The 26,987-nt window shown below is 36.3% G+C and overlaps 1 protein-coding gene across 2 annotated transcripts in view; it reads right to left on the reverse strand.

The window, feature by feature from the left end:
* Positions 1–23,188, reverse strand: part of LOC123876737 — an 82,698-nt gene extending 59,510 nt beyond the window's left edge. For both annotated transcript variants that reach the window (XM_045923075.1, XM_045923074.1), the window contains exon 1: positions 22,934–23,188. The gene's annotated coding sequence lies outside the window, so the exon portion shown is untranslated. The remainder of the gene's footprint in view (positions 1–22,933) is intronic.
* Between the last annotated feature and the right edge of the window lie 3,799 nt (positions 23,189–26,987).

Here is a 26,987-nt window from a genome sequence, read left to right on the forward strand (position 1 = left end):
TTACCGGCCTGTTTTTGAAGCAACTTGATTTTCGACATTTTATTGTAAGCGTACCTAATCTGAACTCAATATTAAACTAAATATGATGAGGCATCCCGCAACAGTCAACATACTGTAAACACGAATACCATTTTTGATACAAAGTGTCAATTTTAATAACTGGTACGCTCGGTAGGAAGCTATGAATTGGCACAAAAAATAACTGTCATTTTCTATGGCACACGGAATATTACAAGTCCATGGGCACACGCCTTCCAGCGTACCTACTGGTAAAAGTTCATTTCAGTGATTAAACCCCTAAAACGAGGGTTGGATACTGTTAAGTTTGAAACGGTGAGCCTGGAGCGGTGATAGCCTAGCCTAGTTAAGACTTCAGCCTCCTTTCAGGGGTCCAAGATTCCATCCCGGGAAACTTTTCGGAGTCATGAAGATTTTCAGCAATAATTCATCAATCAGTGAAGAAAGCATCGTGAGGCAGTAAGCAAGGGTTTACCTTGCAATCGAGCAAAAAAAGTTGAAATTCTGTTAAGAAGTTTAACCTAGTTTTGATCTAGATCCCTTGAATAGTCTATATTAGGTAGTACTCGTGAATTTGCCTACAATAGAAAATGTCATGACGTAAAAGTTAGATCAATATTATGCCGGTTGGTGAGGGCCAGTGACCGAGTGACGTGCGGTCGATATAATGCCACCACTGGGAGCTGGGACCCGCTAGTCGCTATCAAAATGTTATTGGTAGAGAAAATAATGTTTTGATTTACGAAGAAAAACACATAACATGAGTCAATAATAGGTAACTAGATGGTTTTAGAGCTTTGTACTTCTACTTTTTGTAGGTACGTACTACTTTTTTAGGGTTCCGTACCTCAAAAGGAAAAATGGAACCCTTATAGGATCACTTTGTTGTCTGTCTATCTGTCTGTCTTTCCATCCGTCCATCCGTCGTTTCTGTCAAGAAACCTATAGGGTACTTCCCGTTGACCTAGAATCATGAAATTAAGCGAAAAGCTTGTGTTAGGAGTAGGTACGACAATAGTGCAACGGGTCGAGTTTGAACCGGCGGAATCTTTTGGATTTCAGTCCGCTCCTTTGACCCTTGGGCTAGCAAGGCTCTAAATCTGTATAGCATTATTCAGTGTAGCAAAACCGAAGAGATATTTCCGTTCAGATATAGGCATTATGTCACGTAACGTAATGGGGATGATGACAACTAGTCAAATTAGCGACTTTTTATCAAACGTCAAAACGCTTGCTTAACAAGAGAACTTGTATGAAATACACAGATGTGTCGTTATAAACGTTTGACGTAATTTGACGTACTATAATTTAAAATGGTTAGCAATTAAAACTAATAGCGGACGTGGATTTTACACGAATTTTTAAGACCCTCTGTTTAGTTTCTAAGAAATAATTTATTTTTGACATAGTCATCATCCCAATTCTGTTTATAAATTGCCCCTTCACTAGTGACCACCCGCGGCTTCGCTCGGCGAATATAATAATATACAGGGTGGTCAAAAAGTCGTGGATCAAACGAAATAGGGAGATAGAGGAGGTCATTTCCAGCAAAAAATATTTCTACAGCATGGCCTTATTTAAATTGCCCTAAGAGTTATGAATATTTTTGAGATTTTTAACAAAATACCAGATTCTCTTACAATTAGACTAATTTAAAAAAAATGAGATAAAAGATAATAAAACAAACGATGCTGTGTCATTACTAGATAATGTATCAGCACTACAAACCTTCTATTGAGGCTCTGGGTGCCAAATTACGAGAGCAATTAATTTTTTTCCAAAACTTTTAAAGCGTTACCAAAAATTTAATGTCACTTTAAAAGCGCACTGTGAAAAAAAAATGTACTACGGAAAAGTGACCCTGTATCAGTAAAACTTGCTGATTTAATGCCAATTTAAATGAGGTATAACACATTACTCTTTGTTTCGTAATTCTGGTATTATAATTGTTTTTTCATATCAAGGTGCAAATTTCAGTAGATTAGTTTAATTCAAAATAATTTTGAAGATTATCATGTTGCTAGTTAAACTGCTAGTTTTTTGTATGTTGGAATGCTAGAAACATCACTGTGCTTGTCACACTTAAAATTTGTGAAAAGAATAGAAACTCTTCACTACCACCTCGTGCCAGAACCACCCAGAACTACCCAGAACGCCCGTCTTGCAAGTAGTTCATCTTTTCTAGGAAACAAAAGGATAAAGAAACTATGCCTCTCGTTCACACTAATCATCATTTCTATTTGCATTGTTGGAATAAGGAAGGATGTGAAAGAGAGGCATAGTTTTTTTATCCTTTTGTTTCCTAGAAAAGAGGGCGTTCTGGGTAGTTCTGGCACGTGGTGGTAGTGAACAGTTTCTGTTCTTTTCACAAATTTTAAGTGTGACAAGCACAGTGATGTTTCTAGCATTCCAACATACAAAAAACTAGCAGTTTAACTAGCAGCATGATAATCTTCAAAATTATTTTGAATTAAACTAATCTACTGAAATTTGCACCTTGATATGAAAAAACAATTATAATACCAGAATTACGAAACAAAGAGTAATGTGTTATACCTCATTTAAATTGGCATTAAATCAGCAAGTTTTTCTGATACAGGGTCACTTTTCCGTGGTACATTTTTTTTTCACAGTGCGCTTTTAAAGTGACATTAAATTTTTGGTAACGCTTTAAAAGTTTTGGAAAAAAATTAATTGCTCTTGTAATTTGGCACCCAGAGCCTCAATAGAAGGTTTGTAGTGCTGATACATTATCTAGTAATGACACAGCATCGTTTGTTTTATTATCTTTTATCTCATTTTTTTTAAATTAGTCTAATTGTAAGAGAATCTGGTATTTTGTTAAAAATCTCAAAAATATTCATAACTCTTAGGGCAATTTAAATAAGGCCATGCTGTAGAAATATTTTTTGCTGGAAATGTCCTCCTCTATCTTCCTATTGCGTTTGATCCACGACTTTTTGACCACCCTGTATAAATCCTCTTCATCCGCTATTCTATTAAAACGAAAAATCTGGCCAATTCCTTGTTTACACTGAACCCCTTATAAAATCTTTAAAAAGGTAGATATTATTTCTTGCACAAAATAAGTTTATATCTTTGTTTCTACTAAGTTAGAGCACGTAGTGTTGTGTAATCTTAAGTGCAAATACACGTATGTGCAGGAAATCAATAAGACGCTCGAGTGCACCGCCACTGTTATCCACTTTCTTGCAATTAACCGCAGGCTGCTCCTTTATTGCAGTGAACAATGTTTTACTCATCATCATCATGATTAACTCATCGCTGGCTAATTACTGGACATGGGTCTCTTTTCAGAATGAGAAGGGCTTAGGCCATAGTCTGCCAAGCTGGGCCAGTGCAGATTGGCAAACTTCACACACCTTTGAGAACATTATGTAGAACTACCAGGCATGTAGGTTTCCTCTCAATGTTTTCCTTCACTGTTAAGGCAAGCAAATGTTTAATTGCTTAAAACGTCCATAACTCTGAAAGTTAGAGGTACATTTCCGCAGTCAAAAGGGAAAACTGAACCCTTAAAGAAACACTTTGTTGTCTGTCTGTCGCCTGTCTATACTATGGAAAAATTTACCATAAAAATCGTATGGTGGATACCTTACAAATTCAAACATATGAATAAACCTGTAAAAAAGGAAACGTACACCACATAAGCCTTAAATACAAATTGGTCGTAAAAACCTCTCGTTGAAACGGTAAAAAAACAAGCGTATCGTTCCCTAAATTCGGCTACGGAAATACGAGTACAGCCCAACGAATACCCGAACAAGCATTTTGTGGAGACATGGTTATATTTTCTGAATCGAAATACAAGCTTAGGCTGGGCGCTCATTGTAGCCTAAGCGATCGCTTCTTTTCCGATACTGAGCGCCTAATTTTTAGCAGCTTAGTATTTAATCGAGACGCTCTGGGATGGCTAGGGGAACTAAACGGAAGCATTTAGGCAGATCACAGCTGCAGTACATTAGCTAAAGACGACTCTATCAAATCAAATCATATTACCATTGTACACTTTTTGACTGTCAATTTTGGAATTTTTAAGATAATGATGAAGTTAATGGCGATGTTAATTACGAAAACTTAAAACTAAAGCTATTGCTTTGGTTCCAAACACGCCCTGGTCTGTGCATGAGTGCACAACAAACCTCAGCGGGGTATATTTTTACTATCACCATTTTCCATCTACGAAGCCGAACCTGCCCAATAGCTCTTTCTAAAGTTCGATCTGTAATATTTAAAGCTGGATACAGGGACTTTTTTGCATTTCACATTTGATTTTTTGATGCAGCAATCAGCATTTGCAGCACCGGCCGCGAAGGGCTACAATTTACAAACCGCTTCCCAAAAAGCACTTGTACGAAGCAAAATGTGTGTATCTTGTACGAAGCAAGTTGCATGCAATCTTACATGCAAATGGTTTGACAGCTGTAAAATTTAAAACTGTCAAACTGTGTATGAGGATACGAATACTCAAAAATTTAGTTGCCAACAGAATCAATACCAGTGTGTGCCCAACCTTTAGACAAGAGAAACAGCTTTGTATAAATTCCTCCCATAGTATAAACAAGGCTCCACAACTTTTGCGTAGCGACATAATTCGCGACGCAACGGGAACATTTTTTTTTGCGTGGATGGTATCTTTATTTGAAATACTTGGCTGTCGAGACTCATAAATACATCCAATCCATATTAATAATATACTTGCGAAAATGTATCTTTCCGTTTGTATTTTCACGGTCAGACGGCTGACGCTGGCTTTCTATTCGGGAGGTCGGGTGTTCGATCCCGAGTACGGACCTCTAATTTTTCGGAGCTAAGTGCGTTTTAAGTAAGTAATATCACTTGCTACTCGAGATGGACAAAGGAAAAGACGGAAACAATACAAGCGATGGGAAGACGACATAAGAAAAGTAGGAGGAGCAACATGGAAAAGGATAGCGCGTGACAGGCAAAGGTGGAAGTTGCTGGAAGAAGCCTATGTGTCAACAGGATACGCTGATAGTTGAAAATATTCAACTATCAGCAATAAAGGCTAGAATATAATATATCACTTGCTATAACAGTGAAGGGAAAAGATCTCCATAATATTTTCAAAGGTGTGTGAAGTCTGCCACTTCGCACTGGGCCAGCGTGGCAGAGTATGGCCTAAACTCTTTTCATTATTAGAAGAGATCCGTGCTCAGTAGTGAGCCGACGATGGGTTGATCATGAAATTAATATAATGTAGATAACCTGTCTATCATCAATTTTCAAAATATACAAGGATATTCAAGGACCCTGAAATATAAATATCATGGGGTTTCCAGAGGAAAAACCAGACTAGTGTGAGTCGTATTCGTAGACGAAGGGTTCCGTAGTCACAAAAATATACACTTTTAATTTTTTTTTGTGATGTAACTACAAATTCATGGTTTTCGGATTTTCCCCTTTTTTGCTGTAAAACATTGCTATTTGTCCATGATTCTAGGTCAACGTGAAGTACCATATAGGTTTTGGTTTACTTGACGGGTTCCTTTTGATTCCTACAGACATGGCAGACAGTCAGACAGACACTACAGACAACATAGTGATCCTACAAGGGTTCCATTTTTCCTTTTGAGGTACGGAGTTCTAAAAACACCATGTGAGATTGCAGTCAATACCTAATTTGGATCGTACGAATATAAACCTTTCCTTCTTCAATTGCATCATTGCATATCAAAAGTTATCGATCGCAGCAAAGCGCAAACTCAATTTTCCAATTAACTTATTCACTCAGCAGTCAGCACTGCTGCATTTCTATTGACCTAATAGAAATTGACTTTAACGTACGCCGGTACATATCCATTACGTGATTGAGAGCTGGAATGAGATTAGGCAGACATAATAATTTATTATATTTCTCTGCTCCTTCAAGGTAGTTGGAATAAATATAGCTGTTCTGTGTTTGTATGATGTTATATTTTTTTCACAGAAACATATTCAGAAATAATAAATAAACATTCTTTCTTATAATAATAATAATTAAGGAATATTTAAATTCGAAAATATTTACTTCATATTATAAGACCCACTTATGATATTGATATGTCTTAGAAGAGTCAGTAAAGTTTTGATTCTACCAACGTTTTTGAAAGCAGTTCGTAGAGTAAATAATTATTTATGGAATACCCGGCCAGCTTCCGTTTTCTACGCGACCTATAATATCGTCTTCTTCAAAACTAGTGAGAAATGAGAATAGGCATCTTCTATAAGAGTACGCTCCAGTCTTGGCACCATCATCAATTACCATCAGGTCTCGTTACAACTACGATGGTATCTGGTAGTGGTTTGCCATCGACCTATTCGAAGCGTCAGGGTCTCGGTCCGGCATGCAGTTCAACTTTTCGGAGTTATGTGTACGTTTTAAGCAATTACATAGAGCCAAGTGCAAATACAAAAATACAATACAAAAATATTTATTTCGGTAAAAAACAAGTTTACATATAACATAGAAATTGGGACCGTCCCAGTAAGTGACTAGTATTAAACTAGTACTTTTGGCGGGCGGCCCCGCTCTTCCATAACATATACTTTTACAATTGAAATAAATAAGTAGTTTCTAATAGTAATAAGCAAATTAATAATTATTAAATAAATGAGAGTAAAAAAATAAGTGCAGTGTTGGCAAAACCTTTTTCATTCTGAGAGGAGATCCTAGCGATGCGAAGAGAACTTTAGCCAATTTCAAAATCCCCATACTTGCTTGTACTTTGTTATTTTAGTTCAGAAAGTTTACAATTTTCAACTACGTTTAAGTGCACCATTAAATAAGAAGTTATTAAAAATAAGACTACTTTGATTAGTTTAAAGTAGGTCAAGCTCTGTCTTCGCAGGTCAAGCTATACAGTTTGGAAAAAGGCGGACTCTGTTAATAGTGTTTCAAATTCTTTTTAAAATAAAGTTTTTAAACCGACCATTATCATACGTACGAATTAATCACGTCCTAACTTACTCTATCATCGTCTTGTACTCGTACTTATTAATTCTATGGCCCTAAGTTTGACAAACTTATGATACAATAGGCATAATTAGGTATCATGACATCATATTATGTACCAATTGTACTTATTATTCTCTTGGAAATTAAAAATTGATACGTGTAAAAGTTGTGCTATTTTTTTACAATGTACTTACCTAATAAGAAGCTCTCGTTCCTTATTTAGAGTACAAGTGTAATTTAAAAATTTATAACACTCCCGACAAGTGAAGGTTACAGTAACTAGAAAAGAGCTGATAACTTTCAAACGGCTGAACCGATTTTCTTGAATTATAGCTAAGAACACTCTCGATCAAGCCACCTTTCAAACAAAAAAAAAAAAACCAAATTAAAATCGGTTTAGGAGCTACGATGCCACAGACAGATACACAGATACACACGTCAAACTTATAACACCCGTCTTATTGGGTCGGGGGTTAAAAATTTAATTTTTCTTTCATTTATTTTGTACCAATAACTTAAAACTGGAACATAACATTTTTAGTTTGTGTCCCACTTAATTAACACCACTGTCGCTCTGGATATTATGTTACTTTAGTACTTTATAATTAGACGCCTGGCAGTACGCCCAGGTTAGCGTGGAACATTAGATAGCATGAAGCATTATTAATAAATAATACCACATGGTTCAGCGCATATGCGGCGCAGTAATAATTAATTTTGTTAAACCCAACCCTGCAAACATAAAGTGCACTGCAGCTTTCAGTCATCACCGCAGAATTCAGAATATTTTAGAACTGGTAATCTGAGAAACTGGAGCGTGAGCTAATCGCCGCGTGAATAAATAGTAAAGCATTAGTGCAAGGGCTTACGTAGACGATGTATTGCGTGTTGTCCACGGAAAACAGTTCATCGTCTTCATAGAAGGGTATCTTTTTAATATTTTATTTCTTGTACCCAAAGAAACCTTTCTTTCTTTTTATACTACTACTAGTCACGGTAGGTACCTAGGTACTATTAGTCCATGATGGGCGGTATGCTATGCAGTTCTTAGTGATAAATTTTTGTTATTCGCAAACAATAGCTATTCGTTGTCTGCGTACTTTCTTGCGTAATTGAAAAATGAATGAAATGAAAAAATCTTTTGCATGCATTTTGCATTTGCAAAAATTGCACGGCGTTTCAGTTTAATTTACGTTGCTTTGAATACTAGACATATTTTTAGGTCGTATTTTATTTTAATGTGGTAAAAATAGGCGACCCGATATTTCACTTTAAAAAATTAGTAGATACCATTTCTATAACAATATTTAGAATTCTCTGGTTGGCATAGATTAATGTATTCGCCACAGTGAGATACGAGTACGACACGCTGCAATGCCTATATGTTCCATGAAATATGAAATAGTCTATGATTTCAGAAACATGGTTTATGGTTCCATTCAAGAGATTTATTGGTTCAAAAAATCTATGTTTACTTTTACGCCGCTTTTAAGTAGATAAGCCTCGTAGTTAGTACTAAGGGCGCCTTCAAAGCCGCAAATCCGTATAAATAAAAACCCGCGCTGCAGCCGTGCATCAGTTCATCGATTTTTATTTATATGGATTTAAAAATTTGAAGGCGCCCGTCCTATAAATCAACATAGCTGGGTAAAAAAAGCCTAAATCCTGCGGAACCCGGCGAAGGTGTACTAAAGCTCGCTCATTCACAATACCCAATGGTTTCATTGCCATGTTCTTGCGTTTGTTCCACTTCAATTTCGGTCGCAATCCTAACGTCCGTTAAAAGACTTCATTTCAAAACTACTTCGCTTCTACTGATTGAGAGGAAGACCATTTAGTCGTGCGCTGCGGGTCCTATTTGTTTTTGGGTTCCGTACACGAAGGATGCCAACGGGACCCTAGACTCTGCTGTAAGTCCGTCCGTCCGTCTGTCAGCGGACTGTTCTTGTGAACCGCAATAGAGTTACTATGAACTAAAACCCAAATTCAAAAGAATACCTTGCCACTATTAGAATGATAATATTCTTCCGCAAGTTATTAGCATTATACTGATTCACACTTTTATTGAAAATTGGTCCTTATCAGTTTGCACTTAACTTTAAAAAGCTAATGACTTCTTACTTCATTAGTGGCAAGTTAATTATTTTCAATTGACGATACTTGAAGAAGAAGAAGTATTATAATAATGAATTTGGATTTACATTGAAAATAAAACCATCCACTACATCCTAAACTCACCCCACAGCTAGTAGTACTGTTCAAAATGGCTTTACTCTTTGCTCTCGTATTTTAAAACGGGGGAACATTGTAAAAGCTGACTGCTTTATACTCGTTCAAACTGAATCCAATTTGTATGCACCCTTGATCCGTTGAGCTAGTTCCGTAAACCTATTCCCCGGCGCACAGAGCATACTCATACAGCGAGTGAAACAATAACTCGATGATATTGAAGCGGCGAGCGATGTTAGCGAGAAATTCCGACACAGAATTTCGTATGAATCATTGCTATGTCATGTCATATCTCCACAGCTCGCTAAAAGTCCTTTTATGATTGAAAGGTTCTGTACCTACCCTCCTCTACGTTGCCTTGGCCCACGTCAGTTCGCCGTTTTTATATGGCCTAATTTTAACGCCTGGGCCTCATTTGTATTTATATATTTTCAAATTTTTGTATCAAGCTAGTTAACTATAGTGAACTGTGTATCTATTCTTTCCCGCGGATTTGCTTGATAGAGGCTGCGGACTTATCTAAACAGAGCGTGTTTGAACCCTTTGTAACTTTTGTTTCAAGATGTCCTAAACAATTATTATAATTTGTCACCATTATTTATTATCTATCCAGCAAGCAGAGGTCGCGTACTGCCTCCGGAGGCCTCTTTTCCAGAATGCATCTGTCACAACGGGCATCGGTTCTTCGACAGACATGGAAACTTCAGCTTGTTATCTCTGGGCTGTGTCGGTTACTTTGTTTCTCAGACGGATATCCTCGTTGCAGATTCTATCACTTAGGGAGAGATTCAATTGAAACTGAAAAGTATTCTAAAACCTCCATTGCTTTAATCTCGTCGAAACTGAAATCAATTCGTATGCAGCTTGTACCGGTGATGTAATTTTGTTAGCCTACTGCCAGCCCGCGGTATACAGTCGTCGCAACGGACGAAACAATTATGGTCAGCAATTTCGCAGAATTCATAAGTTAATAAATCAATGTGATGCGCTAATTTCAATTAAAAGCGGTGATATAGTGCGTGTCAGACTCGCGCACCGAGGGTTCCGTACTTGGGTATTTTTTCCGACATTTTGCACCATAAATCAAAAATTATTATGAGTAAAATAAATTAGAATCTATTTTAGAATGTACAGGTAAACTTTCATATTATACCCCAGTTATCTTACTTTGAAAATTGAAAATACTAATTATTTGTTCATGAACACATTTTTTTTGTATGCAACTACAAATTCATGGTTTTCGGATTTTTTCTTTACTTGTGCTATAAGACCTACCTACCCGCCAAATTTCATGATCCTAGGTCAACGGGAGGTGCCACGACATACATGCCATACTTGACAGACACGACAGACGGACAGACAGACAGACAACGAAGTGCTCATATAAGAGTTTCTTTTGAGGTACGAAACCCTAAAAATTAAAATTGATATTAGTTACAGTACAAGTAGTAGATTGAGAATTGTACTTACTTTATATGCACTCTATAGTTATCTTCTACCTCTACATAATACTCGTAAAAGTGATACGGTTTGCCTTCAGGAGTTTACGAATGCTAGACACGAACTACAACGAAACGTCATAAAACTGTGTTACTAACTATAAACTAAGTAATACCAAGAGAGCTGTAAGGCTAGTTAGTAGAAGTTAACTAACTGCTAGTTAGTACCTTTTTCTCTGGCGGTTTACGATACGGAAAATGTCGTTATACCTATATTTTTTTAATTCGATTTCGGGTTCGCAGTGAACAAAGATGTATTCAATGATCGATAATGGTATTTAACTATAGCCACGACCTACCTCAAGTCTCCCACAGGAGCAGACCACAGACAAAAAAAAAATTACCAACCAAATAGTGCATGACCTGACTGAGACCTGCAAAAATATCACCAGACTTATAACTGTGGTCGTGTGTGAATGGTGTATAATTATTGTAAATTTTAGCATCACTATCCATGTTATAAATGCGAAAGTGTGTTGTTTGTTGGTTTGTCTGTCTGATGGTTTGTGCTTCAATCACGCGGTAACGGAGCAATCGATAGACGTGATTTTTTGCAGGAGTAAAGTTAAAGACATGGAGAGTGACATAGGCTAATTTATATCTCGGAAAATAAAAAAGTACCCACGTTTTTAAAAACCTAAATTCACGCGGACGAAGCGTGGCCATTAGCTAGTTCTTTATACGTAATATAGGTATTAGTTGCTCGCGACTTTGTTCCCGTGGATATAGGTTTTTAAAAATTTCGTGGGAACTCATTGATTTTCCGGGATAAAAAGGAGCCTATGTGTTAATCCAAGGTATAATCTATCTCCGTTCCTTTCAGCCAAATCCGCCCAGTAGTTTTTGCGTGAAAGAGTAACAAACATCCATACATACATACAACTTTTCGCGTCCTGACTCACTGACTCATTCATCAACGCCCAACTTAAGCTTTTGCACAGAGGTTTTCCAAATTCTGAGGGGATTGAAGCCGCGGGCAGTTACAATACCTACTTATTGTACCTATTGAATGTTTGTTGCATGGACCATACTCTAACAATAATTTACTATATCGGTAGAACCACGAACACAGCTGAATGTACACCCAGGTTTTCCCACACTTGATTTATTATTGCGATACGTCGAGAAATCTGCGGAACTCGCGGTGCAGAGAAAACACCGCACAAGTCGAACATAATATTGGTTAACCAATCATTGAAATCTTTCTATTGTATTTCCCGAATAAGAACTTATAGCACATTCAGACGATATTTTCACGGGCAGTCAACGCGCGTTTTACGAACGTCTATACATATAATAAAATTGTAGAAAAGTGGTGTCTGTACAATGGAAATATATAAAAAAAAAGTAGCAGGGGTTGTTATTATATCGATGCCGAAGCCGAAATTGTAATTAATTTTTTTGTCTGTTTGTCTGTTTGTCTGTTTGTCTGTGTGTTTGTGCACGCTAATATCAGAAACGGCTTATTCGATTTAGATACGGTTTTCACTAATATATTGTAGTTAGCTTTCCTTAACATTTAGTGCGATTTCATGTCAATCGGTTCATAAATAAAAAAGTTATGTCAATTTAAAGAATCACGGTGAACATTTTTAACGTACAGAGTACGTACTACACGCCTCGCGCCTGAGCGTCCGTGGCTATATAAAGCGCGCTGATTCCACGCGAACGAAGTCGCGGGCACAGCTAGTTTTATAATATAGTGTTACCCGTTGAAGAGTTCCATCCTTTATTTCCGAAACTGTTCATCAGATCTTCACCAAACTTACATGGTAAAACCTAATAAAATCTTTGTAAAAAAAAGAATTGTGAAAATCGGTTCTTTGACGGAATTATGGAGTAATATCCATAAAAAGTTTGATCCCGTATCCCGAAGAATTCCTTATTTTTTCGGGATGAAAACTACCCTATATATTTAACCCAGAGCTATCAGTGTACCTCATTTAAATCCGTTCAGTGGTTTTTGCGTGATGCGCGTACAGACAGACAGAAAATAATCCAAAAAAAATTGTTGTATGATCTATATCGATCGGTACTAATATTTTTGTCGATTAAAATTTTCAAAATATATTAAATGTACAGAAATCATCGTTACAGTTTTATTATAAGGATAGATTTTCTTATGAATTGTGCTTCTTGTTGAATAAAATAAAATGTTGCTTGTTCTTATTGAATAAAATAAAATCGAAAATCAGTTGAGTCTTATTTGATATGAAATAACGACTGTTACAAAGAAATTACAAGAAAGCGTGTACGAAGCAAACAATGCAAAGTAATTTTAAACAAACTTTAAGACCCGGTGGGACGTGCAAAGAGCATTTAGGATAAGGCTGCGAGTAAATTGTTCTTTTTGTTTACGTTCACAGAGCTTTTGTGAATGTATACAGTTATATTTAATTGAAATTTTTGCTTGTAACATAAAATTAAGAAAAATTCGGTGTAGGTACCTGTTATAATTTCTAGGTTATAGGGTAGAAAAAATGTAAATTGCTTTCCCATAAAAGTACTTATTCTTTTGCTTCGTAGCACTATTGGTACGACGGTCGTGGTCATCACGAAGTGACGATTTTGTGGACAGATGTTATGCGCCTCACGAGCATTCGTCACCTCCCCCTGCTGGCCAATAGTCTAGTACACTCGTACATGGGACTGCCCACAGCGGACTTAATTTGGTCGGTCCATTCCATAGGCGACCTTCCTCGCCCTCTGGTACCCTCCACTTTACCCTGCACCACAAGACGCTCAATAGAGTCACTCTCTGGGAGACATGTCCGAAGAACTTTAGTATGCGACTCTGTACTAACGCCAAAAGACGTTGTTTATCACCTAGATCTTGGAGTATTGACACGTTTTGGTGCGAAATTTTCAAAAAAGTACAGACCGAATAAAAACTAACCAACTCTTATATTAATTATTATTACTAGCTGTTCAGTTTAGCAGGCCAGCGCTGATCGTAAGAAGGTATGTGATTTTTATGTTTTAAGATTTGTATCGTAGGGAAGGACTCGAGTAGATCGATTGGCGATCAGAAATTCCCTCATCTTCATTAAATATTTAATGTTACATACTACCCGTCTCGAGAACAGGTTAGCTACTCGTAAGTTCTGACCGTAATTTTATTTTACTACTAGCGACCCGCCCCGGCTTTCCACGGGTAGCAATAACTATTTCCATAGAGATCTCTAATTTTTTTGAAAAAAAAAAATTTTATCATGCGGGACCAAACTATTTTACACAGGCAGTGACGGCAAACATGATTCTCTTGTTGCTTTAAACCATTTTAGACTGGACACAGTTTCCGTTAGAAATAGAAAGATGGATCTTTTTCAAGTGCTTTTGAATCGTCAAAAGAATCTATTACAGGTTCGGAATGCCCTTTCTACCGAGAAAAACCAGCAAGAAACTCTGTGGTTGCTCTTTTCAAATATTCAATTAAGAGTGCTCTTCAGAAGCTACCGTTCTTGAGAGCATGCTATTGAACAATCCGCATTTAAAAAACGCTTTGCTCTATTGTTACTGATCTGTAATTTCTGATACACAAACCTAAGATTTGGATCACCCTTCTGCTCCTTTTTCTTAACTTTTCTAGAATTAATTTCTTATAAGGCAAGCGGTTTTCTTCACTTCATCGCATTACTTAGGTATCAAGTAGATAGCTGTCAAGCTCTATAATTTTCATAAGTAGGCAGGATATTAATAAATCATACTACGTACATACAAACAAAGTATATAAAATCATGTGGGGAGGGTGGAGTTTGGAGACGGTCAGAAATTCCCGCGGCTTGCGTAAATATTTAACCCAGTAGGCATCTAACAAAAGGAAACGCTGCGCGCTGTGTCGTGTCGACTAAATTCGGACCTGAATTCAGTATTACGTAAGTGCAAACTCATGAAATCTTAAACAATAAGTTTCGTGTACTGAAACTAAGGGTGTGGTCTAATAATAAGTAAACTAAGTATAAATTAAGTATCTATTCCTTGTTTTATTTGGTGCAATTTTTATAGTAGCCATTTTAGCTGTAGGAAGCCGTGGTTCGCTTATATAACATCCGATACCTTTTTCTATGACATGCAACTTGCGGCTTTGTCACTGAAACACCGCCACGAATCAACCACGGCAGTTTCTACTTTTGGTTGCTTACAACCAAATTTAATAATTAATCCTATCTTTAATCTGTCGGTAGATTACTTATTGTGTTTGTTTTTATCGAAAATTTTGGTCTTTTTTGACAATTAACAACGTCACTAAGTAACTTATCGACAGATTACGGAGATTGATTATAATAATTAATTTGGCCGCTATACCTTCGCTTAGCGACAAACCGCTTAGCCTCTGACTTTATCAAAGTGAACCAGCAGACATTCAATGGTATATTTTATACGCTTGGTTAGTCCGCGTCCTTAGAGAGAGATGTACTTACTTGGATTATAAAGCGGATCATTCACGAGTGGGTGCCTTTAGAAATGTTTCGAAATGTAAATCAAATTACTATACAACACGGTTACTCCTGAATTTTGTATTAGAATATTATATTAGTATGTGAAATCTTATAGAGTGTAGAGAAACTGAGAATCAATTTATTATTATTATTATTATAGCTTTATTTTCCACACACTAATTTAGCCTAACCTATTACATTCTTATTTTTTACAATATTTTAACTATGCGTGCGGCCCCCTGCGGGTAAAAGCCTCCCCCATCCTTTTCCAGGCCTCTCTGTCGATTGCGGTTTCCATCCATTTTCTTCCTGCGACGCCTATAATTTCGTCTTCCCACTTTTTCCTCTGCCTTCCTACACTCCTTTTGCCCGTAGGGCCCTGCCATTTTGTTGTTAAATAAGTCCACCTTTTGTCTTTATACCTTGATATATGTCCTGCCCATTTCCACTTTTGTTCCAGGGCATACTGAAGAGCATCTATTATCTGAGTTTTCTTGCGGATGTCTATGTTTCTTGTTTTTTGTATTCTTCTCAGCTTCAATATGCTTCTTTCCATGGCGTGTCAATCAATTTATTATTTACTCGAAATATTTACAATGTCGCACTACATATGACGTACTTTCGTATAGTAGGCAATAGGCATAGGCATAGTAGGTGTTTACTTACTTACGCCCTTATCGAAAGTGCTTTGTGATGTGATAGTAGACTAGTTAGATAAGTACATAATATTAAATAATTAATATCTGTAAACAACGAGTTTGTGGTCTATTGAAATCATTCTTCTCTATTTATCTATTGTGATTCATTATCTAGGTCTTAACGCAGACGAATGCGTTTGTCAGGGACTGATTTAAACCGGACACTTTTGTCGGACAAGCTATTATTAAATTAATGTGCAATCCACGTTATAAAAATCGAATGTACCAGTCAAAGAAATGGATTTAACAAAAAATTGTTATTTATGTAAGTGCTTCAAGCCATAAAGTTTTTAATAAATAACGCAATAAAAATTCAGTTGTAAAACATTAATAGCGTGTCTACAAATTACTGTTAATTTTATCATATGAACTTTATATACGTAGTGAGTGTAGCAACACCTTAATTATTCCACATTTCGTATTCACAACAGAATAGAATAGTAGGCTTAATTAAAACCATACTAGTTTAGGTTAGAGGTTTGCATGCAGAATGTGTTGTACCTACATAGCTTTATCTAATAACCATAGACATTACATTCAAAGTCGTAAAAAAGATTCCGACGAATTGAGAACCTCCTCCTTTTTTGGAAGTCGGTTAAAAATACCTTTTGAATTTTAATATAGGTACTCGTAACTCGAAGTAGTTAATTCCCGAATTATTTAAATTTTACACAAAGTCGTAAGTGACGTTGGTGCAAGTTCGCTCTGAACGAGTAGTTATTTTTCAAATTAGTGAAATTTTAGGTAACTCTATTTAGCCAGGGAACATTCAGTGGAATTCCGCAAGCAGAATAACGCACGTGGAAAGATATGACTTATTGAAATGTTAGGTTTATCTGCAGGTCGATTCTGGAAAATCATCAATTATTATTACAATCGCAATTGTTGTGATTGGCTAAATTCATGGCTTTCTAGGTGCAACAATGCACTGTAGCCAATAGTAAGCGAGTTTCGGTCAATCAAAGGTCACACCTATAGCTGATGGACGTTGCGTCGCGTCGTCAAAAAAAGATGCCGCGTGCATTTTTCCTTGCGTGCGCGATTCTATAATGTTCTCAGAATGATAAGGGTTACCGCCGCCGACTGAAAGATAGTGTCACAGTGTTGCTCATGGAGGCGATGTGTTGATCATGATGATGAATGAACCGCGACGAGAATTCGTGAATCATAAAACTAGATGGAACTGGCATACAGATTATGGCTCTAAAAGCCTATTAAAAATCAGATAAAAAAAAACTACGCTTTGCTATTTTAGCGTCTCCAAAGCCTTTTTGCCCTTTTCCTCGAATCACGCAAGTTTTGGCAAAGCTTCGGTTGAGCTTGCAGTTTTGGTAAATGAATGGGACGTCCGCGTCCGCGTCGTTTGCGTCATGGTTTTGAGTATTGGCCAAAACTCCACTTATATCAATGAATCTTGGATCAAGTTATCCTAAGTAGATAACAGGGAAAACTTTTTTATAACTAAGGGCTATGCACGCGTTAATCCATCTCCACGATTGAAAACGAATCTCCTCTTAGAATGAGAATAATTCAGACCAGAGCCCACCACGCTGGCTAAGTGCGGATCGGCAGACTTGCATGTTGCCTTACGAAGTTTTACCTCACCGTGCATAATCCATACTAATATTATAAATACGAAAGTGTGTTTGTTTGTCTGCTAGCTTTTAACGGCCCAACAGTTTAACTGATTTGATTAAAATGAAATTTGGTAACTGACATAGACAACTTTTAATCCAGGAAGATCAAAAAGTTCCTACGGGATTTTTAAAACCTTAAATCCACGCGGACGACGTCACGGGCATCATCTAGTATTATGTAATAGTTTCTTGAAGTTATTATTTTATTTCATGGAATTGGGGGCTGGGTATAATAGTTCTAAAAATGAGATTAAAGTTTAGATAAATGTGAATGCGCTTCCCCCTGCCACTAAAATGAACATGTAAGCCGATATATTTATCACGCGGTGTCAAAGCGCAGTTTGGCGCGGCGCCAGAACTTCGAACGAGTCTCGTTAATGCTAATGTAACCGAAAATTGTGACTGCGCTTTAAATCTGATTCATTTTGTATCACAACGCATTCAAAATTGCAGTTGTAAAACGTTCTCCAAGTCCAATATAATAACATCTTCAGAGTAGGTAACTAATATTGGTACTTGGTTTGCGGAAAACTAAATAAATTAATAGCTTCTTTGTAATAAATAAATAAAATAAAAAGATTTTGAGCTCCACAGTTTACCAATCGAAAAATCTAAAATAATTATTACGGTCAATAGAAGTTTATGTAGGTATATTTTACTGGAAAAATAAAAACCGGTTTATTAATAAAAGCTATTCTTATCGTTTTACTTTTTTATTCTTATCGTTTTTTTAGGATTCTGTACCTCAAAAGAAAAAACGGAACCCTTATAGGATCACTTTGTTGTCTGTCTGTCTGTCTGACTGTCCGTCCGTCCGCCCATCCGGACCTAAAGGGTACTTCCCCTTGACCTAGAATCATGAAATTTGGCAGGTAGGTAGGTCTTATAGCACAAGTAAAGGAATAAATCTGAAAACCGTGAATTTGTGGTCACATCATTAAAAAAAATTAAAATGTGTTTCAATTTTCAAAGTAAGATAACTGTACCAAATGGGGTATCATATGAAAGGGCACCTGTACATTCTAAAACAGATTTTTATTTATTTTTATGCAATAGTTTTTGATTTATCTATCAAAATGCCGAAAAAAATACCCGAGTACGGAACCCTCGGTGCGCGAGTCTGACTCGCACCTAGCCGGATTTTTTTTGTACGGAACCCTCGGTACGCGAGTCTGACTCGCACTTGGTTAATTTTTTTATTTGGAATGTCTGTCTAGTGCGCAGTACTACATAGAGGTCATTCATGAAAGGAAACCAAGGAAGTAATCTGTGCCAGGAAGGATAATTATCTTGTTCTTGGACACAAGGTAGGTACTTTTAACAACAATTCGTTTTCCAAAGTGCTTTGAAAGCTAAGCACATTGTCGACTTACGTTACTCGTTTAGTGGCAATTAGAACTGTAAATAACAGTGAAAAAGTCAGCGTTGCCAGCGATTTAACGAATTTGGTAAGAATCCTTTTTGACAAAAAAATCCTTTTTGATGAAATATAGGTAATCTAAAAGTCATTTTGCCCCCCCAAATCCCAATTACAATAAATCCTGTAAAAGATTGCCTCTAAAATATGGCTAGGGCTTTATCGATCTAACTTTTCCTTTTTATTCCTAAACAAAAACTATCAAAACATGTCTTAGGTACCAGTTCAATTAAAGAAATATAATACATAGGTACGTTATAGGTATAGAACTTAGGTATATTTGAAAATAATAGCAAAGTCCTATTCAAGTACTTATTCAAAAAATATTCCAAGATTGTCATAAAGATTGAAAGCAAGCCTCTATTCGTAAATGGTGACAAAAATATGATGTGTATTACTTATATTAAAAGCTGTAGAGGCGATATCTTGATTCAAGATATCTTCAGAAGTTTGCCAATCTAAAATCAACCCCATGATTAAAGTCATAAAAGCGAGCTTGGCGTAAAATGTATTGATACAATGGCTTATCGATTGTAAATGCACGTCAGCCGAAAATATTCGCGAGTGCAATATAAAAGGAAAATTGAGTTTGCTTTTTACTGCTTGGATGAGTACCTATCTTGTATTGATTTTATGATTTTACATTACAGCTCTATTGTTAGTTCGATATTTATGTTTTTTTTTTTAATGAAGAATTTCTGAAAATATTTCTACCTACCTCCCAGATTTTCTACCTCCATTAGTTAACTGAATACATACGACATCCCTTTCCTATCTTAAAGATTGAAACAAGTACCTATTGTTTGGGATTTAGTTTTCATTTCTTTTACAAATACTTAGACGTGCGCTTGATTACATCCAGGTACATCTGATAGGTGCTTAGCTATAATTAGATCTAGATCTTTTAACAAGCTTACTTAGATGATCTACTCTTTACTTCAAAGTAAGTAGAGCATTGCTTGCCTTGGCAGTCAATAGAGAATCGATCTGATACCAATTTGGTACCATAAAGGTATCTATCTAATCAATCTGGGACTTTGGATGAACATGTCATTTATGTTCTTTCTCGAATCGAACCAACTCTCCTAAGTTGGTCATTAATAGATTTAGACTGGTAGAGAAAATATTTACACTTTGGAATTTCCGTGGCAATCTCGTCAATCCAATGCAACGAATCGAACGTTCAAGACTGCTCATCTATTAGTACCCACGCATTATGAAACAGGGATCCAAAAAATTTGAATATAGACCATCATCATCGTCAACCGATAGACTGCTGGACGTATGGTAGTCCCTACGCTACAGTAAAGCGTCACCTGAATTCAGCAGCTCTGTGCGGCTCGTAATATGATGTCGTCAGTAGTCCTGGGTCAATCGTTCATTCTCTACGATTCGACCGTTCAACTATTGGTTAGTGCCACGACCCGTATCTTTTGGGTCGATCGATCATTTGGTCCGTTTGGTTCAATCAATATGATATCCTGGTTCATCATGAATTATGACTCAATCGTGAATGGGTCGATGAGGCTAAAGTCTCGAATGCGCGCGCTCGTTTTGCTATCGGTCGTTCGACGGTTCGAGATCATTGTATTATTGTAATATTGTTACCGTTTGTATGCACTGATGTACCTATCTTTTTGATTGAGTTTTTAAAAGTGTTTAAACATGCAGTTCATACAAGAATAAACCCTATGTGCTATAAAATAAAGCATACAAAGCAATGGGGCTAAATGACAGCAAGGAATAAATTATCATTGAATGATCCGTAGTGTGTGCTCTGTATTTTTTAGTTTCGTTTTTTGATCTTGGCGATTGGTTGAACCGGATCGTTCAAAACGAATGATTGCAATCACCAATACTTTTACGCGACCTGGGTCAAATGATCGAATCGTTCATGATTGACACCGGACTAGTCGTCAGTTTACCTACTGAGGGTCTTTCAGCGCAACGCTTTCCGGTACGAGGTGTCGATTCTAGCACCTTGGCACCTCTAACGTCTATCGTTTTTCGATGTCACCTATCTCCAACGGATTCCATCAATTCAGATTTGAGAAACTCTAACATATACCTCTTTTCATCGCACACTGACTCAGAGCTTTCTTTTGAGTATAGGTACAAGTACTTACAACTCTCCAGTGATATAAAAGATAAAGGAGGAATGAGATCCTAATTATTTTATAAGCATAATCAACAGAATATATAATAGTACTTATACGGCTTAGTCTCCAAGGTATATTATTATCATGTATTATGGCTACTCATACAAAGACAAATAAGCCCTGCTTATTGTCTATTCTTATATATACGGTAGGAGAACAGTAAACAGCTAAGATTGCATCTTGTAAGGGAGCTTGTATGGCTGTTGTCTTTATGGCAATACAGTGGGGTACACTAATGAACCCAGGGGATTAAACCGAGGGTTTTTACGTTAGTAAATATATTACAATCTCAAACCAGTATTAAGAAATAATGTAATCAATATGTACTTATGTATTACAATTGGCTTTTGAAGTAGATTCTACTGCAAAAGCCATACTGAAGCAGTAGAAATAATGGTATATGCCTAAATAAGAATTACCAGCCAAAAGTTATCTGGATCTGAGTCAGCTAAAAAAAAAATTTTTTCCTGTAAGAAGTCCAGCGTATAGATACGAGTATCTTCTGCAAAAAAAATTGTAAGTAAGTATGTATTTGTTCCGTAACAAAAAGCAGGTCGCTAATCTTTTAAAAAAGTATTTTTTTTCCTACCTATTATATTTTGGTGCATTGTACAAAATACTTTAATTAGCAAATAAGTAGTTCACTATTATATCTACCTAGTTGTAAGTTTTTAAGACTTGCAAGCTTGAGTTTTTCACTTGAGTTAATTTATAAAGTAGTCAAAGTCTTAGGACTACTTTTGGTTTGGTAACATATTTTACAAAATCACATTGCCGTAGGTTAGCAGTAATAATGAAATCAATATTATGCCGGCTGTTTGCCTGTGACCGAGTGGTGAGGGATCGATATTGCTTTAAAGGCATTGACAGACACAACGTCCGACGGCAGCGACGAGCTTTGGCAACGTCGTTACCTACGAGTTGGTGGCTCCTTGAAGTTGGAAACCTCACTCTACAAAAGCGCGATACTTGAATCATCAAAACTGGTTCGGAATTGTTCATACAAGCTTTATTTCAACAGCACGCTTTCAGTCTTTCCATATATGTATATCCTCGTATTTCAAAACGAAATATGCTGAAGAATAACATTCAGGCGTAAGCTTCGCGTCGCGCGTCGCTTTTTGTGTCCAGGGCCTTAAGAGTACGGGGAATGTGTACCTATCGATGAATATTTTTCTAAGCTGAACCTGATTTTATTTAGAGAGGCAACAAATAAATATAAGGTACACGAGTTTATATGACCTAGTTTGACATTGTACCTAGTACCTACATTATCTGACATAGCTTTAGCCTCCAGCTTTGCCTAATATTGCTTTTAAACTATACTTAGGTACTTCAATGTATAAAATTAAGTTTTTACGATAGTTTTTAAGTTTTGGGAAAATGAAGGCTGTATTTAATATTATAATATTATACTTGTGCTATATATAAATACCTACATAATATACATATTCCTGAATAGATTTTCAGAATTATATCAGTGGCTGTAGCGTGGTGCGCCTGTTTTCATATACGAGTACTTATTATTCTGTCTTAGACAAAAGCCTGTACTAAAGAAAAATTATTTTATTACATATTGGTCCATACATATTGGTATCCAGACTAAATATTAAAAGTCTAGTCTAAGTATTAACAGAGAGCCTGCATTTAATCGGGAAAAAACATGGAAAAGCTTTAACGCTTTATAAAAGCGTACTTTATGAAAGTTATTACATCTCTAGATATAAATTGTAAAGTAATAGTACTAAAACCGCAGTAAAAGTAGAATAACACTTTATTGTAAAACAATTGAGAAGATTTACCTTAACGCACAACCGCTTTAATAAACTTTGAGCAAAGCCATTCAAATGTAACTTACTCAACTAAATCTGGGTTAATTCCTCCAGGGCCTGTCACATTCAAGGTGTTCCAGAGATTATCATTACGGAAAAGAATAAAAGAAGACACATCACTGAAACTGTACACTCGTGCACATATTTTATTCACACAACACGTCGCACATATTTTTGTACGTGACACAAGATATTATTGTTTTCGTTGTTTCGTTAGTTCAGCAAAGTTGGGGCAACGTGGTCGTAATGTAGGGGATGAAAATGCGTGCATCCACCCCCGTGGTCCGTTGGCAACTGTCGTTAGGCACAGTTTTCCGTTTTCGTGCTGAAAATTGAAAGAGGCTTCTGAGTTTCTGAGGCTTGAACGCCTTCGAACGGCTTTGTGGTAATTATTGCAGTGTTTTTGCTTTGAAATGGAAACTGTGAGCTGAAGGTTGGTGTGTTTTTCTTTTGGTGTTAAGCATACGACGCGAGCTTCGGTTTTAATGATTTTGTTTTTAAACTTTCTAAGTTCGTAATATTAAAACTTTGTTAGAGTATTGTGTTAGCATTGTATTTTATGGTACACGGTCTATTTACTCCGGGCAGTACACGGACGAGGTACAGAGATAGGGTAAGTAAAGAGTTGTAGTTAAATAAGGTAAGGTAAAGAATTGGATGCCGTGATTAACTTCGGCGTTATATTCAGAAGGTGGGGTCTTCGATCCCGGGTCGACGCACCACTAACTTTTTGGAGCTATGTGCGTTTCTAACAATTAAATATCACTTGCTTAGCGGTAAAGGACAGTTAAGAGTTCTCCATAATGTTCTCAAAAGTGTGTTAATCCGCTCTGGGCCAGCGTGGCAGACTATGGCCTAAAGCCTTCTCATTCTGAGAGGAGACTCATACACAGTAGTGCGCCATCGATGAGTAGATCATGATGATCACGATGTGCTGCTGCATCCGTGCCAACTCATGTGTCCGTGCTTCATAACGGCACGGCAGTGTAAGGTAAATCTAACCAAGGTAACAGGCCACCATGTTTCGCAGCATGTTCGAAGGTGCATAAACACCATGGCGTGGTTTTCGCTACGCGCATAAGTGTCACACACACACAAAAGCATACGAATTTGTCTTCACTTTCTGAAATACGAGAACCTTGCCTTATCTGATTTTTGTGTAGATCATAGTCAGATAGACTAACAAGGTACCGCTACCCTCGCTTTGAAGTACGTATCAACCCCTAGTAAGTACTCAAGGTTAGTAGCGTTATAAAAATACCTTACACTCTTACAAAACCAATCTATTTTGGACGTAGGTACAGTTAGGTACTCATTTTAATCTTGGATCTATGTAAATATGTATAGCTGATGTGGCAGGATATTGAATGTTTACGATCTACACCTTTGATTAGGCATTTTCTGTTGAAAGGTTTTTCTTTATGTCTAGGGCCCTCTGATATTGCGGCCGGTGTCTTGAAAGGTTTTGAGACTAGGTAGGTAAGTACGTATTTTAGTAAGATCATTTCAGCTATCACTCATTTATAAACTCTTATCGTAAATGTTCTATGCAAGTATCCAATATCCATAAAAGCTCAATATAATTTAAGGGTTGTCTATTTTATCACGTCATAGTACTTCACTTTAACATAGGTATTGGTATGTAGTTTTTCAGGGATAAAAATAGCAGCTATGTCCGTTCGTGGGATGCAAGTTACGAGTATCTCTGCACCCTATACGTCAAATCGGTTGAACAAATGGGCCATAAAATCTAGTTGACAAACAAACAGACACATTTTTGCATTTATAATATTAAGTATGAACATAAAATACGAGTACTTATAACAGTTAGCAACACTCGCTCCAAAGATTTATATGCAAATTTAGCAAAATGCAAATTCTGAGAGCTGGACACTGAGGAATTGGCTCACGGTACAATCCATAAAATCCCTGTAACTGAAATATTAATGGCCACATTTTAATTTTAAAAGGGAATTTATAAACGATGGGAATCTTTTTTCTAATTGAGTTAAATATTCTTTTTGTCAGCATCGCGTCGCGTCGTCAGAATTGAAATTAGTTGATATCCAAAATAGAACACAACCACCAGATATGCTTTATTTAATGGATTTTGACATTCAACCGTCAGATAATATTTATTTAATGGATAAAGACATTTTGACAGATTTCTAGTGCAAAACGGTCATAATGTCAGATATGTATTTGTTAGATAAAGTTTATCTGGAGGTTGTTAAACAGGCTCGAAGGCTCATAGAATATTGTGGGACATTCAAAGCGTCTTGATGTGTCTTTTCTAAAATGTTGCGAAGTAAACTGAAGTTTAGGTATCTTAAGATCCTCAACTTATTAATTTTTACTTACTTAGGTAGTTACTTATTCTATCACAAAACTAATTTATTAGCGTTTCTTTCTTATGCTGAATTAACCTAGTCACATAATTGTAAATTATCTACGTAGGTGATATGGAAAGATGCGGAAAAGATACGTCGCTTTGTTTCTACACAATGCACAAAGTATTGACACTTAGAAATGTTAAAGGATTTTGTTATGTCTATATTAGCTATCAATAGATAAAGAGTCTCTAGGTTTCAACCGACTTTAGAACGCCTAGCCGCTATTCTGAAAACGGACTATGTCCGTCAATTAGGTAGCTACCTACATGAAGAAAAACAAAGGGTCGCATCATCAAGAAAGGTCATCTCATTTGTGAAGGAGGTCAAAACTCTCAGCTATGAAGTATTTGACACAGAAAAATAACTACTCAGATTTAATGAAAGCATAGAGCGTATTAATAATGTAAAAGACTGAGATAAATTTAATTTCAATTCTGCAGCCGAGGTAAATTGCTCGTATTTTTGTTTGAGGTATTATTTTATATCTTCGTGAAAGCGAAAAAAAATTATTCTAGAATAAATCTTTTCGCTCCGAGTATATCTTTTCATTTCATCCGTTTTATTTAAGTTCAGATGAAAACTGAGAGCTTAGATCCATCTCATGATTACTTCATACGTTCGCGTTTTAATATAGCATCAGCTTTTATCAAAATTGCTAATTTTCTTCTCGTAGCTAGGTCTGTAGGTAATGTTTTTCTCACTGAACAATCCGTTATCTGTGTTTTTACTTAATCTACTTATTTATTACTATTTGACCCACCCCGGCTTCGAACGAGGGTCCTACCTATTCCATGTGCAATAATATAAATGTGATTAGAACACTTATGAACCTTCCTTGTAATACCTATATTCAGATACCTAATATTTTAGTTCTCGTGTGATATGGTCAAAACCAAATAAATAGACAGACTATCCCAATTTCATTACAGTAGAGAAGATAATAACTAGTTCTAGATAATAAATAATAAATAATGAATTTTTCATAGAAAGTCATGTATTTACGTGTATGTAATTTGTAGCATGTTAATTACCTAGTAAGTTTTTTTTAAGTACCAGAACCTACTTGTTTTCCACTAATTAATTTGTGTTATGTACAACAACACCCAAGGGATGAATTTAAATAATAGAGATAATGTAATGAAAAAAATTTTCATTATTTTTAGGGTTCCGTACCTCAACAGGAAAAACGGAACCCTTATAGGATCACTTTGTTGTCTGTCTGTCTGTCAAGCACAAGCAAAGGAATGAATCTGAAAACCGTGAATTTGTGGTTAAGAAAAAAATTAAAATGTGTTTTAATTTTCAAAGTAAGATAACTATACCAAGTGGGATATCATATGAAAGGGCTTTTACTTGTATATTCTAAAACAGATTTTTATTTATTTTTAACCATTTTTTAAGCTTAAGTTTTTGATTTATCGTGCAAAATGTGGGAAAAATACCCGAGTATGGAACCGTCGTTGCGCGAGTCTGACTCGCACTTGGCCGGTTTTTTCTAATATAAATAAAAAAAAAGTATAAAGGAGCTTGGATTGCAAACAAAGCTCCTTTATACTTTTCGGTGTGATAACAGAATTCGGCTTTATATTATAGAAACTGATAATAATGTAAATATGTATAGGTAGGTACTCGTATAAAAGGAAAAGGTGACTGATTGACTGACTGTCTATCAACGCATAGCTCAAAC

The sequence above is a fragment of the Maniola jurtina genome, chromosome 22 (assembly GCF_905333055.1).
Source record: "Maniola jurtina chromosome 22, ilManJurt1.1, whole genome shotgun sequence".
NCBI classification, from domain to species: Eukaryota; Metazoa; Arthropoda; class Insecta; order Lepidoptera; family Nymphalidae; genus Maniola; species Maniola jurtina.